Source organism: Pseudophryne corroboree, chromosome 6 (genome assembly GCF_028390025.1).
Source record: "Pseudophryne corroboree isolate aPseCor3 chromosome 6, aPseCor3.hap2, whole genome shotgun sequence".
Taxonomy (NCBI): domain Eukaryota; kingdom Metazoa; phylum Chordata; class Amphibia; order Anura; family Myobatrachidae; genus Pseudophryne; species Pseudophryne corroboree.
The window spans coordinates 468,600,708-468,618,995 of record NC_086449.1 but is presented as its reverse complement, the minus strand read 5'-3'; the positions used below and the strand labels follow the sequence as shown (position 1 = coordinate 468,618,995).

General features: G+C 42.0%; 1 protein-coding gene across 2 annotated transcripts in view; it reads left to right on the top strand.

The window, feature by feature from the left end:
• Positions 1-18,288, top strand: part of CPED1 (cadherin like and PC-esterase domain containing 1) — a 590,522-nt gene that overhangs the window by 325,704 nt on the left and 246,530 nt on the right. The gene's annotated exons all lie outside the window — the stretch shown is intronic.

The following is an 18,288-nucleotide window of genomic DNA, read 5'->3' as shown; positions in this document are numbered from 1 at the left end:
ATATGGGATGTAGTTATGAGACCGGCGGTCAGGAGACCGATGGTCACATTACCTCCCCCTACATCCCGCACCCTCACTATCCCGACGGTCGGTGTGGGAATAGAACCCGTGTCGCTCGCAGGTCGCCACCGAGCCCGTAGCGTGGCGAGCACGCAAGGGGTTTGGTACACATGCCCCAACCCCCGCCCTTCCCCCACAACGGCATTCCGCTGCCGGTATGCTGACCATCTGACCGCCGGTCATGCAATACACACCAGCATATGTCTCTGATTCAAGTATACTGCTGTGGAAAATAGTATTTCTCAAGCTTACTGTAGATTATGTTACAATGTATAATCAGTATTAAAACTTTAAACACTGAGACCTATAAAATATGAAAAAGGTAAAGAAAAAACCATTACCACTTCCAACTTCTTGGATCAGTATATGTTTTTAGTGAACTGGGCACATTGGACATACTGTACACTAGCATGTAGGAGAGACAGAAATTGTTGCTTAATCACATTTTGAAAAAAAGTGCCACACAAATTCACGTAAACACACACCTCAAAGCTGAAGCAGCCAACCAATGACATACCTTTTCTAGTATATTACTACTTACCTAGTATTTCAGTCATTTACAATTTTGGTGGAAACTGGGTTTTTTTTCTGATTGCTGGGTTTATTTTACTCCTTTCTCTGACTGATGTTATCATAAAGTATTAATGTTTGCTATAGACAGCACACATGCTAATGGAGGACGTTCTACAATTGTCACATTATAATTGGGCCATGCAGATGTGGTCAGCCAGAGAGTCATTTATGCAAGAACGATTAAATATTAGCATGCTTTGATAGTTAAGGATGGGCCACACACTATGCTGTGGTCTATCATTTGGTCAGAAAGGACCATATTATTGAACAAATATGCAAGCTTGTGAGCAGTCCAGCACAATACTAACTCTGAGACACCTAACCCATAGGCAAACGCAGGGTAGGGTTCCGGTTGCCCAGAAGCCCCCCTTATCTTGGCAAGCGGCTCAAATTATGACAATAGCAATGGTATATATGGCCTAATTCAAGGTTGATTGCAAAACATTTTCCTCTAATGGGCTAAACCATGTGCACTGCAGGTGGGGCAGATATAACATGTGCAGTGAGAGTTAGATTTGGGTGGGGTGTGTTCAAACTGAAATCTAAATTGCAGTGTAAAAATAAAGCAGACAGTATTTACCCTGCACAGAAACAATATAACCCACCAAAATCGAACTCTCTCTGCACATGTTATACTGTATCTGCTCTACCTGCAGTGCACATGGTTTTGCCCATTAGAGGAAAATATTGTTTTGCAATAAACCTTGAATTAGGCCCATAATACGATAACTAGAGCTTTTGCCACATCATGCCATTTAAGGGACAGAGCAGAGCCGCTGCACATGCCCAGTGGTAGCAGCTTCTTCTAACAAGTTTGCTTTGTGTGTGGATCTCAGTCCTCAATCAGTGCACTGGACCAGAGTGTAGCTACCAGGAAGAAGAGACAGGAGCCTTACCGTGAGGTGGGAGAATGTGTGCTTAGAAAGTGCAGTACTATTATGTTTGTGTATTTATTTATTTATTTATTATAGTATGTTTAACCTTTTCCTGACTACTAATTTATATTATTTAAATGTTTGTTACAGCCTATACTATAGACCATCTATAGTGTTAAACATCAATACAGTATTCCATACAGTATACAGTGCATAAAAAGTCCAATGTTTACTGATGTCCAGGGTCTTTACTAGGTTCTTCTAACCCTCCCCCAGACTCCCACATTTGCACCATTGTTCCACAGAGTGGGAGATTGTGTACTGCATTTGGAAACCCCCTCTAGAAATCGTATGTTTGCCACTGTAACCCATACTTGCCCACTTTTAACTAGAAATAAGTATGTGCCTGGAAGTCTGCCAGCCAGCAAGAGCTGTGAGGGTAGGTAGAGGGCGAGGCCTCCCTGCATCTAGACACGCTGTAGTAGATTATGTAATGTAGATTTTATTTTTGCATTACATATATTGCTTTACCAGATGAGACTAAACATGCATATGTAATTGTACAAAGACATTTGATAGTAATTATATTTAAAGTTGATTTATCACCAAGATGTATAGTGGTTTTATTTTTCCGCTGGAAAGCGAACAAGAGCATTTTATTCCAAGCGTTATAATTTCTCCCCCACAGGCTTACTCCACCCTGCAGATCAGTACAGTTGTGATGTGATCATGCTGACAATGAGCACTCTCTTCTGATAGCCTGATTCTGCTTTCAATTCGGGCTGTCAGTCTGCAATATACTTGTTCCCAGACCACTGTCCTCTACACATCACAGCTTCCCTGCTGTGTGGGGTGCAGATTGCCTGTCTGAGAGTGATCACAGCATGCAGAATAAAGTGCTTCTGCCCAGATGGGAAGGGTTTCTGGGGTGAACCTATTTTTTATTTAGCTTACTTAATATATCATTTAAAAGGCCTTATATATTAAAAAGAAAACACTTTTTTTTAAGTTGAAAAACTGGCATAAAGTATATACTGGTGATGCATAGCTATTACATAATTAAGAGTATTTCTGCAAATAAGTGTTAGAAAATATTCTGGTCTCTGTGCCTGTTGTACATATGGTTGAAGAGATAAGGCGTCAGAACAGTGTATCAGTACCTTTTATGTTTCACTCTTAAATTAACACCTGTTGCACTAGTGAAAGGGTAAATATATGGGAGGGTTCCATTTTGACACTTAAATGGGCTCAACTGGTATCATACTTATAGAGGATAAGGTCAGTGACAGCAGCGTGGCCTTTCTCACAGTAGGCTTTACTTGAATTTCTAATCCAAATACTTTTTCTAACTTTCTTTTATGTTTAATCCCATTAGGATCTTCAAGTTTCAGTGCAAGCTGATACTGTGTTGAAGGTTACAATACAAAGACAGATCTAGGGATGTTGATTCCAGCTTTCTAACAATTCTCATGCATTTCAGTAATCCTGGATTAAGTTCAAGGCTATTCATATAAAAGTGTGTGGCTCTTAGTAATGTCAGCACGGAGAGTACAAAAGATTGTCCTTGCTTCAGTCACACTCCTCAATTGATTCAGTATGATGCATTTACTGTATATAAGCATTCGGTTGTGTATGCATTTACAGTAACATCAAGAAATGTCAGGAGAATTCAAATTGCATTTAAAAAGGACAATTTATATACACACACAAATAAATAAATTGTAGATGTGTGTGTGTGTGTGTGTGTGTGTGTGTGTGTGTGTGTGTGTGTGTGTGTGTATATATATAAATCTAAATATATATATATATATATTGTATGTGTGTGTGTGTGTGTGTGTGTGTGTGTGTGTGTGTGTGTATAGAAAATATATTCTTCAATGTTGTAATATCTTTGTACAAAGTTTTAGTGACATCAGGCTTGCCATTCATTCCAAACAACTCATAAGGATACCAAACGGTTTTCATTGTATATCACCAAACCTAGTACCTGCGTGAAGTCATCCAAATTCTCATGCCATCACTCCAGGCAGAGGAGGAACTATCATTGGTGCAGCAGGCGCATTTCACCGGTGTGCATGAGGACTTAGGGCCCACTGCTTCCCAGACCAGCAATGAGTTATTCCCAGAACCCCCCCCCCCCCGATCACTTTAAGCAATGTCAGATGAATGGCCATTGGTGCAGAGAGCACGGTGGGCCGCACTGCCTGGGGAACCTGCTCCTTACCTTAGGGTGGCAGGGCTGAATTTGTGTGTGCTGGACTGGCAGAGGAGTCCTGCCAACTATCAGCACTGATGATCACAGCCTTTATTAATCAGACAGCTGCACATTATTTTCTGATTCACTGCTGCCTGTGAATTAAAGCAGCTCACACACCCGGTGTAACTGGCACTGTGAGAGTTTGCCTGACTGAGTGCCAAACTGAGGAAAGCACAAGTAGCAGGGTTCTTTGTCACAGACAGAGCAGAGGCCACTGTGTTCCTGCCCCCACCAAGGTACATGCCCTCTGTTCTACACACTACACAGGGCATTATGCTTGTACCCCTGTCACCCACCGCCTCCCCCTGTCACTCACTGTTACCCTCTTTCTGTCACCATCTGCCATGTGGCATATTGTGAACTTGGGTTGGGGTAGAGGAGGGGGCCCAAATTATATTTTTGCACCTATCCTACCACTCCCAAGTTCTGCCACTGACTCCAGAAGACAGTGGCATTCACAGTATTTTCAATACAATATATCATATAAATTATACAATGTCTGCAAAGTGCAATATGTAACGTAAACAAATAACTACAAAAATGACAACAATTTCAAAGACAGATCAATGTTTTATAAACTGGTTTCTAGTAACTATACCAGTGGTTCTAAAATGATCTTGAATCTCGGCACCCTGGGCCAAAGTTTCTTATTGAGAAATTACAAGGAAATATTAAATTAAATTAATTGTGTTTATATGTCATTCTTAGATTCAGTTGTGTGGTGAGGGACAAGATTTGCTTCTGTTTGCCCACATATGTTATGACTGACAGCCACTAGCACTGGTTTTCCCTATTACATTTACCATAAATAATTTGAATTGGTCCTAGATCACCAATACAAGACACCCCTGCAAGTGTCCTGAGTCACCCCAGGGTGCCACAGCACACAGTTTGAAAACCGCTGCTCTATACAATAAGCTCCCCACATTATACACACATAAGGGTATAGGTATTTACTAAATGTCGATTTCCATACATTTTTATCAATTTCAAATAAATTAAAATTGATCTGAAACATGTGTGATGTGTTTCAGGGGCTAAAAACACACATTTACTAACATTTAATAAAAAATATAAATCATCTATTAGCTAATGTGTGTTTTAGCCCAAGAAACACAACATTGATTTAGATAGATTTGAAATCAATAAAAATTGATATGTCGACCTTTAGTAAATATACTCCTTAGTATAGCAGATTCAAAGGGATCTCTTTGCACAGATGCAAAAAGTATGTTCTAGCATATAGCAGAGATCAGGGCCGTCTCTTCCTATTGTTTTGAAGGGCAGTTGCCCAAGGGCCCCAGGATTCTAAGGGCCAGTTGGCGATGCTCCTCCCCTTGTTGGACTGAACCTTGTGTCTAATACAGAATGAGCCCACTCTCTGTAAACATGTAATGAATGTTGTATCTATCATGTTCCTTTACATATCAGATGCATAGGCACAGATTACCAGTGTCGGTGGACATTGTGAAAAGCTCAGCAGCAGGCCAGCATGCCATGCACGTAAGGTCCAACATGTACGCACACAAACCACATGATTACCTCACTTTTATCAGCTGTCATCTATATCATGTGATTTTGGGGTACATTAAAATATCATTGTAAAAACTTGGAAAAATAATACTTTACCTCTCATCTGCAATTTCAAAAACCCTTTTCCCATCAATACAACACCTCATCATGCATGTCCCACATCATTTTACCCATTTTACTGCTTTCAACATATTTTAGTTGCCATACTTCCAATTTATACACATCTAAGAGTTTTCCTAGGGTACTGCATGGTGTTCTGACTTTTTTACATTAAATTAAGGATTTTTCAATACTTTTCACCTACTCTGGATGTGTAAAATAAAAGCTGCATTATTGTGCATTTCTAATTAAATAGAATTAATTGTGGCTACAAGTTTTACCCAGTGTAAGAAGTTGTACAGCCCAGTTTATGGCTAATTGAGTCTGCCCCAATATGTGTTAGAATAGGAGAAGATTATTTTGTGGAGTGTTTGCCAGGAACACATGTTTATAAATCAGTGAAATTACATTTTTGTACTTATGTGTGTATGTTACATAGTGCACTTTGGAAACAATGTATAATCCATGTTCTATAGTACTGTATATACCATTGAAAATAATGTGCCTATATATCTGAGCTTCACATGTGTGAATAATCAAGCTATTTATTAATATGCTGGATGAGAAGTGTGAGACCATGTCCCTGATGAAGTCATCCAGATGAAATGCATAGCATGGCCTCCCAAGTCTTAGCTGTCTCCTGGAGTGATTATATTAGAATCAGGAATACTCACCACTGCAACCATTTATGGTGATAAACTCTAAAAAGCATTTGGTCTTATGAGTTGCTTAGAATGATAGATAAGACTGTTTTATATGCTAAATGTGAGCATTTGTAATCTTGAGCTTAACACAACTTTGACAAGGTTTTTACACCAAGGAAGCATCTCTTTTATTCTTATAGTGATTTCATTTTTCTATTTCTAACCTTATCCTATTTTGTGTGCACAGATAGCCTTTTACATTTGTGCGTGTGCCAGATAAAATAGCATTTGTAATTCAGTTGTAATTGCGGCAAGACCTTAGTATGTATCTCAGTAGACAGTTGCTATTTATGGTAAAGTGTAAGTCTGCAATGTTGCTCATGATCAACCTCTTATGAGGAATTTAGATTTCTGCTGGTTGGGAATTCAATTATTGTTCGCCCCGGCTGTCACTAGATTGTGCCAAACAGTGCAATTCAATTGTTGCTCCGTTTAGACGCACATGCAGCCAGGGGGACACATTTGTAATGTTCCCCCCGTTTGACACGTATGCCCCATGTGAGTGGCCATTAATATAAGGTTTAGCTGCGCAAAGTGGCTAAACCCATATAAAGTCCTAGTTAGGGTTCTCATAATGTGTATTTGCACATTTCAGTTTGCACCTCAGGAGGCTGTGAGCTGAAATGTGTGAATGCACAGTGGTTTGGGCGCTCAAATGGGAGTTTGAACACTCTTACCAATACTATAGATGGATTTAGCCACTTTGCATGGCTAAACACTGTTCTAATGTGCGCACACACGGGGCATGCGTGTCCAACGGGGGAAACAATTGAATAGCTCTAGTGGGTGCCATTACATTTGGGCACTCACAAAACAATCGAATTGCCCCATAGAAGGTGTCAAAACATCTTGCACTCTTTTTTTCTATTGATAAACCGTAGATACCAAAAAGTGAACTGAACAACCCCTTTATCGGTTTATCATATAGCATGTTCTGATTTTAAATTTGATGAGGAGCAATAACTACATATTGTGAGTGTATAAACTATTTATTTATGCGGACTGTCACAGTGCAACCTCCCCAGAGCAGATTCCAAAACTATTGGGTAAACAGGCAGAATATTTGTAGATGTAGTTGGTCATTCTTGCTGATGTCAGCTAATATAAAGTAGGTAATAATGACAACACATTTGGATTTGATCAACCCAAGAAAATACATTTAGTGAGTGATTATATTTGTTGTTTCTTAAGCAAATAAACAAAAGTTAACTTTCCTGCCAAATGATTCTATGTAAGATTTTTTTAAAAAATACACAGGTATTTCTCTTCATAATAAACAATACTACTTTTAAAGCATTTCCAAACTCTCTTATGCATAAGCATAATAGCAACTGATATAATCTTTTCTGGATATAACGCAGTATTTAAGCTTACAGAGTCATAGATGCAATGATCAGTGTGTAAGTGAAAGAGCTTATCAAATTGCTTAGACGTAAAGTACACATAGAGCTCAACATTGCTGTATTAGATTTAATATGACAGAGGTGGGACATAAGTCTCCCTTTATGCAATGTAATCTTTCTCTGCTTGGCCAAAATGTCAAACTGAAAGCCAAACATTAGACAAGGCATTAAAGGGCTTTTACAAAGCTGCAAAAAAAAAAAAAAAAAAAAAAACAGTCGAGGGGTCACATGAAAAATAAGTGTCCATTTATTAGGTACATAACCGAGTCAAAGAATGGTGACAAATAAAATATACATTAAAGCTAATAGCACCCTGTAACCAAAAAGAAACATACACATATATATAATGAATTGAGGAAAATTTGTCTGCACAAAGAAGTCCTTAAAGTGTGTCCTTTGTCCTTAACCAGTAGTCAATAATTTATAAGTATTGGGGGGCCCGTTGGAAGCAGGATGGCAGCAGACTGTCAGTGATTGACAGTCTGCTGCCATTCAGGGGGCGGGGAGGGGGCACCATCATTTAGTGGGTGGAAAGAGATCAGGTATCTCCGTCATAGGACAGAGATTTCCTGGCACCTGCAACAGACGGGCAAGTGCATCACCATAGATGCTGTAAGCTGCCCCGATTGCAGCAAGTGGCATCTGTTTGTAATAGGCACCTACTGCTGCATCACCATACAGCGCTATCACTACTGATAACTCCAATGGCACCTGAATGCACCTCATTGTGCAGCTTCCCTTTTAAAGCATCACCAACTGTTGTAAAGTTTATAAACTTTTAATAACATAATTAGCATAAGTTACATACATCTCAGTCAGAGGCGTAACTAGAAGGGTGTGTGGCTACGCTCCAGAAGGGGTGTGGCCACTGAAAATGGCCCACAGTGCCAGTTACATTGCCCCACAGTGCCGGATACATGCCCCACAGTGCCAGTTACATTGCCCCACAGTGCCAGATACATGCCCCACAGTGCCAGTTACATTGCCCCACAGTGCCGGATACAATGCCCCACAGTGCCGGATACATGCCCCACAGTGCCAGATACATTGCCACACAGTGCCAGATACATGCCCCACTCAGTGCCAGTTACATTGCCCCACAGTGCCGGATACAATGCCCCACAGTGCCAGTTACATTGCCCCACAGTGCCAGATACATGCCCCACAGTGCCAGTTACATTGCCCCACAGTGCCAGATACATTGCCCCACAGTGTCAGTTACATTGCCCCACAGTGCCAGATACATGCCCCACAGTGCCAGGCCCCACTTGATGCCAGATACTTGCCCCACTGAGCCGCCAGACCCCCCCCCCCCCCGTGCCGCCGGACCCCCCGTCAGTCACCGGCCGCTGGCTTGTTGTTATGTGAGGGGAGAAGAGCGCAGCGCCTCTCCTTCCCCTCACCGCTCCAGGTCTCCGGCGGCTGTCTGGCGCCGGTTCGCTAGCCAATCAGAGCTCGTGGACCAGCAGCCAATCAGGAGCCGGTCCGCAAGCTCTGATTGGCTAGCGCCGGAGACCGGACACAGCAGCGCTGCTGGCAGCACTGCTAGTGCTGGCAGCAGCAGCGGTGAGGGGAGGGAGAGACGCTGCGCTCTCCTCCCCTCACATTTAGGGTTGATGGGGGCAAGTGGGGCATGATGCCCTGGACGCCGGCGGCACCCCCCTCTCCTGGGCCTGCCAAGGTGCCCAGGGCATGTGCCCCACTCGCCCTACCCTAGATACGCCTCTGATCTCAGTTTCAAGATAGCAGCATATGACATGCCTGATATCGGTGCATCTCTTCCTGCTCGTCTGTGTGATGTTACTTTCACAACAAACCCACTCTCTGTCAGCAAGCATTTGTGACTTTCCCCACTGGACACTGTAACACTGCTGCTGTATACGTTCCAAGCTTCTATTCCAGAACTATAGCACAGCACACATTATGTCTGTGGCTCTGTGTAATAGCTTCGCCCAGATGCATTTCATTATCCAATACTAATGAAGTCTTGCACGATGTTTAATTAGTACACAAATATCCCCCTCATCCTGTTGCACTTTCACACTAGCATCCTCAATTTCTATTATATCATCATCATCATCATCATCATCATCATCTTTACTTGTACTGCTCACCCCTATATTTGCAGAGTGTGCAGAAATGGTGGAACGAGGCAAAAGGATACTTCTCTATGAGTACAGTGTGAGAATTGTCAGACTCACACATACCCTATGAGTCTCCTTAGGGTTTTGTGAACAGTTTGTTCTTCAGACTTGTAAATGATTGCCGCTGTAAAAAAATTATGAGTTCAGCTGGAATCTCAGAGCTCCAGCCTACTCGCTCTGCATTACATCCAGCCCTTAGCGTTGTTTTGGGCACTGAGTTTTTAAGGTGACACATCTACCTTTTTTAACACTGTGAAAGATTTTGATTTCAGGAGACCTCTTCTAAACTTTCTGCCCCCTGGACCACCTTTAGTAGATGTTGTAGAACTATAATGACTGTCTGCAGCCACAGCACTAGTACTTGGTTGCTGCTCCTACTCTTCTATTGACTGATCGTAATCCATATTGATTCACAACTATTATATTATTAACGCAGTTGCACAGCACCTACTGAGCATTATTGTAACACAGTGCCACTGCCTGGCCCTGAACGAACACACGTTTAAAAAAAAAGTATTTTTTAATTTTTTTTAAAAATGACAACAACTTTACACTGCGACTCACAGCATTTATATTATCATTTTTGTTTCTTTGTTTGGAAAGTGCCCCTAAGAAACACTCAGCCCAGTCTCAACACCCTCTCCATACTGTCTACAGTGCTTAAATGGCACACAATCACCACAGGAGGGTCTTATATCAAATCCAAAACATGCTAAATCCAGCGCCGGGAAGATGATGTTTTGCCTTGTTTCAGGATCCAAAAATGGTGGGAAGAACCGAGTCTGGACTCGGATTCACTCGGATTCCTGAAGTTCAGGTGGGCAGGAATGAAATAAGTATTTATTTGGAAAGATAGGCTGGGTCAAATGTGGGTTCTTAAAGATTGCTGAGATGAATATACCTTTAAAGGAGGATGTAAATCGGCCAGGTCAGAGATGTACTGAAGAAGTGAGTGAGGCAGATATGGCGTAGAGTCAGAAGCAGAGAAATAGAGAGGGGCTAGGGTCAGGCAAGTTGTGGTATGAGATGATGAGTCAAGTGCGGAAATGCATCCTTAGCTATGACCAAGAATAATGTTAGGTATATTTGCGACTGTAGAAGAATATGGGTTATTATGTGGGGTCTGACGTGAAGAAATATCTTGTCAATTTGTATAATTTTTGTATTTTAAGTAGATAGCAAATGATGTAGACTTTAAAAGAGGAAGGGTGAGTTAGTGTAGGTGGGCAGAAGAGTTGAAGTTGGCTAAAATTCTGCAGCAGTCAGAAGTAGGTTTGATTGGCAAATGAAAGGGCAGTTATGTAAGTAGAAAAAAATAAATTAACATTTAAGGATTGTAAGAACAGCGGTGTTCTAGCATTTTTGCAGGTTGTTGATCTACTTTAAATGTTGTGTAGATCACTGGAAACTATAATCAGTGGTGCCAAGAGGGGGGTACAAATTACCCGGGCCCGGGCTGCTGTAGGGCCCCCGGGTCCAATATCCCCCCCAGTATACCTGTCTGTTGCTGGCATCGCTAGCGCCATCTTTCCAGTGATCTTTTTGGGAATATGGCCACCGCACATAGAAAGCAAATAATCTAGCACTGTGTAAATGTTTTTATAGTAAAGGGCATTGTCACAGCCCCTATTTAAGCCACCCCCACCCCCCTTTACCAGGGCCCCGCGTGGCTCTCTATGGTCCTGACAGTACTGTACTGTATGTGGTGCCTAGAACTGCTTCTTCTAGGGCAGAAATTACTGTGCTGTTGTAGGTAGAGGCAGCAAAATCAGGGAAAGACAGTGTAGTTATAGGTGAGATGTATGGTTTAAGTGCCTATGAGAACATGGATCAGATTAGAGCATTAAGGTTTCACTGTATGCCTGTGGATTTGAATGCAGGAATTAAAGTAAGCATATACTGTAGGAAATAAAGCTATTTTTGTTGGAGTGTTGGAAGGCAAATTGTTGAAACTAGGGAGAGAGCAGAAGTGGGAGAAGGTGAGGTCAAAGCAGTGTCATCAGATGAATGCAAAAATGCCCACTGGAAGACTCTAAAGGGCATAAGCAAAATAATTTGTGAGATGGTGACAACAGTAATGCTAAAATCACATACAGATGTGTCCTCATACACTATTGACCAAGTTGCAGCAAATAGCGCCTCTCGGTGCGCAGGGTCCCACACAACTCGGCCACGCAAAACACTTCTCGCTCAATATGTGTGTCTTATTTGCATACAATAACAACGGGGAGGGACAAACTACTTTGCTAGACTACACTGATCAGTTTGATGAGCAACACCTGTACATCTGTGTGCGAATGAGTCCGAGTCTATGTACAAAGTGCTACCATGTGGCAGCTACTGCTTTTTTTCTCACAAGTCCCTTTCATCTGAAACTCTAGTACACTTTCAGTGATATTTTGCTGTATCTACAATGAAAATAAGAAGCAACATTTATAGAAAACTGTCGCACACTACGTCTCTTAGAGTGTACCAGTCATTCTGGGCGTCTCGTGCCAGATGGCATCTAAATGCTAGGTGCATGAGGATATCTGTAGTATGAGAATAGGTAAAAGATAAGAAATATGTGAGCCATGCAGCAAAGGTCTCATGGAAGTTGGAGACAAGAGTCTGATAAATGATAGCAACACAAATGTGGAATCAAGACAATGAGTGGGATGTAATGATGTCCGAGTTCGTCGGCCGTGTGGGATGCCAGCCAAACTCGGACATTGTTTTAAAGGGGCAATCATGTACAAGACATAGTTTATCCTTGTACTTGATTGCCCCTTTAAAAAAAACATCCTGCACGGCCACCGAACTCAGACTTCATTACATCCCAGCCAATAGGTGCAAAGTATATATTTCAAAGCCAGAGAAGGAAAGTGAGTGTTCTGGGAACTGACTTGGACGGTTCTCATAGAGAAAATAGGGTGCCTATTTTGTAATTTTATTGGTCTGGTAATGAAGACAAGTGAGGGCCGCTCATAGGAGAGAGATGTAAGCTGCATTGATATTCAAGACGGTCAGCATGCCAGTGATTTTTAACATGCTGTATTTTGCCGATCATTGAGGTCTGCCAATTGGTGGAAAGGCGGATCGGATTGTCATCGGGTCGTAAATGTATGGCCCTCATTAAGTGATGATTTACCAATAACTAATGTACATTCTCAGAGGAGTGCTGTGTAAGTGAGTTTTGATCAGCCATTTTTTTCAGCTTCAAAAAGTGATTTGTGTTGATGCAGTGAGATTACAGAGTGATAGGTTGCGTACTAAAAATAAGTAAAATCTATAGGTAATCTCATGTTTTAAGGAGTCAACCGAAGCCTTGAATAGATCATATTAAAATGCTTTAAAAAAAAGTAGAATCTCGGAAAAAAACAGTTTCAGATCAAAGTGAGATATTGTCAATCAGCTTTGTCAAGTTTAAAATCATATTCTGCAATCCTCATTGGTTAGCTTTGACCATCCAAAATAAGGTTTGAGAAATGGTAATGAACAAGTAGAGTTCGATATTCATATCTGTTTTGAGTTCTCACTGTGCTTTTCTTTTAATACGACAATATTTGAAAGAGAAAACCATTGCATTTACATACAGTATTTGTTGCTAACTCACAGTGAAAGCAAGGAGAATGTTTGTTACTGAAGTTGTCTGACCATCACACCCAAAAATGTAATTCGGATGATTATCTTTATTCCCATTAAACCTTGTGACCTATTGCAGTGTGTTTGATGTCTGCTTGCTTAAAGTAACTAACAAGAATGATAGAAGGATTAGCCTAGAGGTCACGAAATTGGAAATAATTAAAGCAGATGGGAAGCTTGTAGAAATATTTTCAGTGTATTTTTTTCTTTTTGACCAGGAAAGCACTGTGTATTAGTCCTTGATACTCTGTTCTATGGTGAATAGTGTCTGTATGCAAAACCTACATTCTAAGGAGGCAGTGATGCCATAAAGGTGATTGTCATAAAAAGTGGTCAAAGTGGGAAATTAGAAGTGAATGCCCTTGTGGCTTCCTAGACCCCAGAAGCTTTAGGTAGTGTTAAAAAATGCATCTAACTTTAATTTTAGATGCATTTTATAACACTGATTCTGTCACCTGACATTGAAATGAAAATCAGATCTCTATAGGCTTGTTGCCCAAAGGACAAAGTTTGCTGATTTAACCTGGTTTACACCTCTACATACTGAGCAATAACTGCCAGCAAATAGCACTACTCTGACCAACAGCTGGCAAATGCCAGTCATTCCCCACTACATGTCTCTTAAGTGCCGCTATGCTATATATGTCTCCACATGCCTCTTAAATGATAATCTGACCATCTCCATGCCATCAGATCACCTACACATGTCCTTTAGGTGCCAATCTGACCCCTCGATATATACGATGACCCAAACAGATTCTATCATTACTGAATTTTAGACAAATAAAATTTCAATTATTTGTCAATTTTTTAATTCTGTGCTACTGCTTACAAAGTTTTAAAATGGACTGGCATCATAATGGTTCCTGGGCTCTGGGCAAGTATACATACATAACAAGAGCAGGTATTGGCAACATTCAATTCACTGCAGCATCTGCAGTTTCCGCAAGCTCTCTTTCTGTATTTTCTGCAGCAGCATGGAACAACAACACCCAGCATATTTACCTGCTTAAAGCTGCAAAGCAAGCTGATTTTCTTGTCACTCTCTCACCTAGACTCATCCAACTATTCTGTACACTCCTGTTCGTTCAAGCAATGCAACTGTCTCAGTGTTAGTATCCTCATGCAGGACCGTCTTAACAGCAGTGTAGGCCCACAGGCAAAGCAATGCACTGGGGCCCCTACCCACCCTTCAGCAGTAGGGGTAGGGGCATGCTATCAGTGGCAGCTTTGATGTCCCGTGGGCAGTAGCGGATGTTCTATCTTCCACTCAGCATGTAGGACCTGGAGCAGTAATTTCTGTTAATTACTCCTTTACTGCACAGATTGTGGGAGAAGGGGCCGGAGGGCATACCAGGTGTGTGGAGCTGGAGCAGGGACCAGCTGCTGGAAGGCTGATATCTCTGGTTCTGGGCATACAGTAGTAGAGACAAGCTGCCAGTGTCAACCAAAAGGGAAGAGTCCCAGCTTTTGGGGTATACCCTCAGAAAAACTCTAAGTCAGACAAAACCGGAGATGTCTGGCTGGGAAGAGCAATTCACAGGCTCAGATGGGGCCACTGCTTTGAAGTCAGATATCTCAAGTTCCCCAGGGCCGATTTTAAAAGAACTGGTACCCCTGGAAAAAAGGGACCTACAGCTACAACAAAGTGAAAACTTTTATACCTTACCTGACTCTGTTTCAGCCGTCCACGCGTCAGGTAAGGTATATAAGTTTTCACTTTGTTGTGCCTCACTGTGTGTGTCCTGATGACGGGGCTACGAACCCCGAAACGTAGATAAAGCACCGCTTGGTTTCAACGCATTACAGTCTCTTGAGTGCCGCCGTCCTTTTTCCCCTTTGTCTATGCACGGACCGCAGGGTCCTTGAGGAGGGCACCGGAGCATTTACAACGGGTGATTTCTTCAGCTGGGAGTGCCGGACATGACCTTACCACATATATATATATATATATATATATATAGTTGGAGAGAAATAAGACCTTTCTCGCGCTAGAAATGTAAAGAGCTACACCCTGTTAGATGGGGTATGATATTACAGACAATATAGAAAAAAGTTTCCCCAGGGAGCTGATATTGTTCTTTGGTATGCACAACATTTGTTTGTATAATAAAACAATCTTAAAAAAGATTTTTTTTTATTTTAAAATACAGTAAATAAAACTGTTTACAATTTGCCCAAGATAACAATAAATGATGTTGTACAGACAATAATTGTGTTGGTAGTTCAAACAACATCAAGAGTGATCTTCCTTGAAGAAATGTCAGAAAACAATGTTTTAACCCAACGCGTTTCATTTTACAGGGGTGTATTATAATCAAAGAATCACAATATGGACATACATCTTATCGTGTCTTCAAAAGGCAAATAAACAATACTTAAAATGGTATCGGACCAAATTTCACCATATGGAATATCAATTTGAATTAGAAGTGACACATTTTAGTGATTTTCCACTGGGCAAAGCCCGGTTTGAAATTACATAAGTAATTTTGAATCAGTTAGATTGAATTAAGGCCATAAAGCAGCTAGTCACTGGATATCGTCCAAGTGTCAATTTGAACAAAGCAGACCACTGCAATAGTGCCAATTAGATTAAATTAAGCCCATAGAGCAGCTAATCACTGGATATCTTCCAAGTGTCAATTTGAACAAAGCAGACCACTGCAATAGTGCCAATTAGATTAAATTAAGCCCATAGAGCAGCTAATCACTGGATATCTTCCAAGTGTCAATTTGAACAAAGCAGACCACTGCAATAGTGCCTCTCATCAGTAAGTAACACTCCTAGCTGCTGTATCAATATATATATATGTGCTGTGTGCTGAGCGTCCTGAGATGTGTGCTGAGTATTCTCTGCTAGGTCGCTCAGCACACATCTCTGGCACACATTTGTAAGTGTGTACCCCACTTAAGACAATTAAAGAGATAAGAAAAGGCTTCCAAATAATATCCATCTGTTTGGGTATCCCAGTGAGTACTGCTTGATCAGTTGTGAGGAAATCGAAGCTGCATTATTGCTCCTAGGCACTGCCTAGATAAGGCTGTTCCTCAAAAGTCAGTGTCAGTGAAAGAAGGGGATTTGCAAGAGAAGCCACTGAGAGGCCAACTATCACGTTGAAGGAGGTAAAGAGTTCAGTGGCTGAAACTGAAGTGAAGACGCAGCTACCGTATCCACCATATCAAGAACTATGCATACAACTGGCCTGTATAGGAGGGTGGCTAGAAAAATCATTACTGAATAAAACCACATTAAAACACTTCTGGAGTTTGCCAGAAAACATACGTGTAACCTAAATAACATGTAGCTTAAGGTTTCTTGGTCAAATGACACAAAAAATTGTGGCGCAGATCTAACGAATCTCATTCCTCAGCAAACACCATGCCAACATTGGAGATGGAGGGATGACAGTATATTGAAAGTGGGGATACATTTCTTCAGTGGTGGAAACTGGATATTGTTTGGAAATTAAAGGACCAAAAAATGGTGCACAATACAAGGAGGTATTGCAAGACAGCCTGCATCTGGACAATAATCCCAAACACAATGCCAAAGCAACACTCATGGGTTGAATAAAAAAGGGTAAATGCTCTACCATGACCAAGTAAAAGTCCAAATATCATTCTAACTGAGAATATGGGGCATTATATGAAAACTGAAGTCCATAAACATCATCCAACTAACATGATCAACCTGGAGCAAATCTCGCCAGATTTTCATGTCGAGAAGCAAGGCACTGTAATGGGGAAAAAAAGGTCATCAGCAGTTACTGTATGTAAATTTTTTCATGGGGCAGGTTTGGACTGGCCCACAAGGGTACAGGGAAAACCCACGGTGGGCCCAACTGCCTGGGAACCCCCACCTCCTCCTCTAGGATCAGGTTCCAGACTGTGCATTTGAATTATACATTATACATATGTTACCTTATACTTCACAGGACTCTAGTGCACTCTCTTCAGTAGCGGTACAGAATTTGATATATATATATATATATATATATATATATATCTATCAAGGGGCTCAGACTATGCACTCTCTAATGGTTAGCCAATCCTAGAACCAGCTCTAGGCATAGGCGAGCTAGGCAAATGCCTAGTGGCATTCAAGCCTGCCTAGGGCTGGTGGAGGTCCTGCTTTGGGATGGCTACCATGATTGGAACTCTCAGCTCTGATCAGGCAGGTCAGCCAGGAGCCAGCAGCAGCAGGAGCTGACAGGCTGGGAGCAGTCAGTGAGGGCATTGGGGAACATCAAAATGTCCGTGGGAGGAGGGCTGCTGCACATAACCAGCAGCAGCAGCTCCTCCACTCATGGGCCTTTGCGAAGACACTGTCTTCCTGCAGCCATGGCGACACCCAGCCTCACACTTCCAATCCACAAAGTGCAGTCACAGATTCAGGGAGATGCAGGGGCAGATACACTGGCAAATAGCAAAAGTTAAGTTTTATATCAAAAAGCTACTAATGTGGGGCATACTATGGGGCTAATTCAGTAAGGATAGCAAATTCTGCTAATCAGCAGAATTTACTATCCTTTGGATCGCATGCTGGGGGCCGCCCATCGCTGGTCAAGGCTGCACAGCATGCTGACCGGCGCCTCCCCCCCTTGATAAAGCAGAAATTGTGATCACCTCGTAATTTCTGCTTCATCATAAAAAGCTTAGCTGCAGCCGCAGGAAACCCAGTGCCATCTTACCCATCGCGGCAGCTGCATGTGATGTCACGCAGCCACCACGATCATGCCCCTGTTCGCGCCACACCACCCATTCTTCACGTAGCTACGCCCCCGCAATGCTCCATCTCCTCCCTGGAAATGGAGCTTTGCGTCTCCCCCCCCCCCCCCGCCCCACCCCACGACCGCCTCTGCCTGATTGACAGGCAGAGATGACCGCATTTTCTGCAGCCCCCCACAGAAAATGTGGGTGCATGCGCAGGATGGGCACTGCGCATGCACGCGCATCTATTCAGCAAAAATTTCAGTTGGATCGCACACTGTGATCCAACCTAAATTAGCCCCT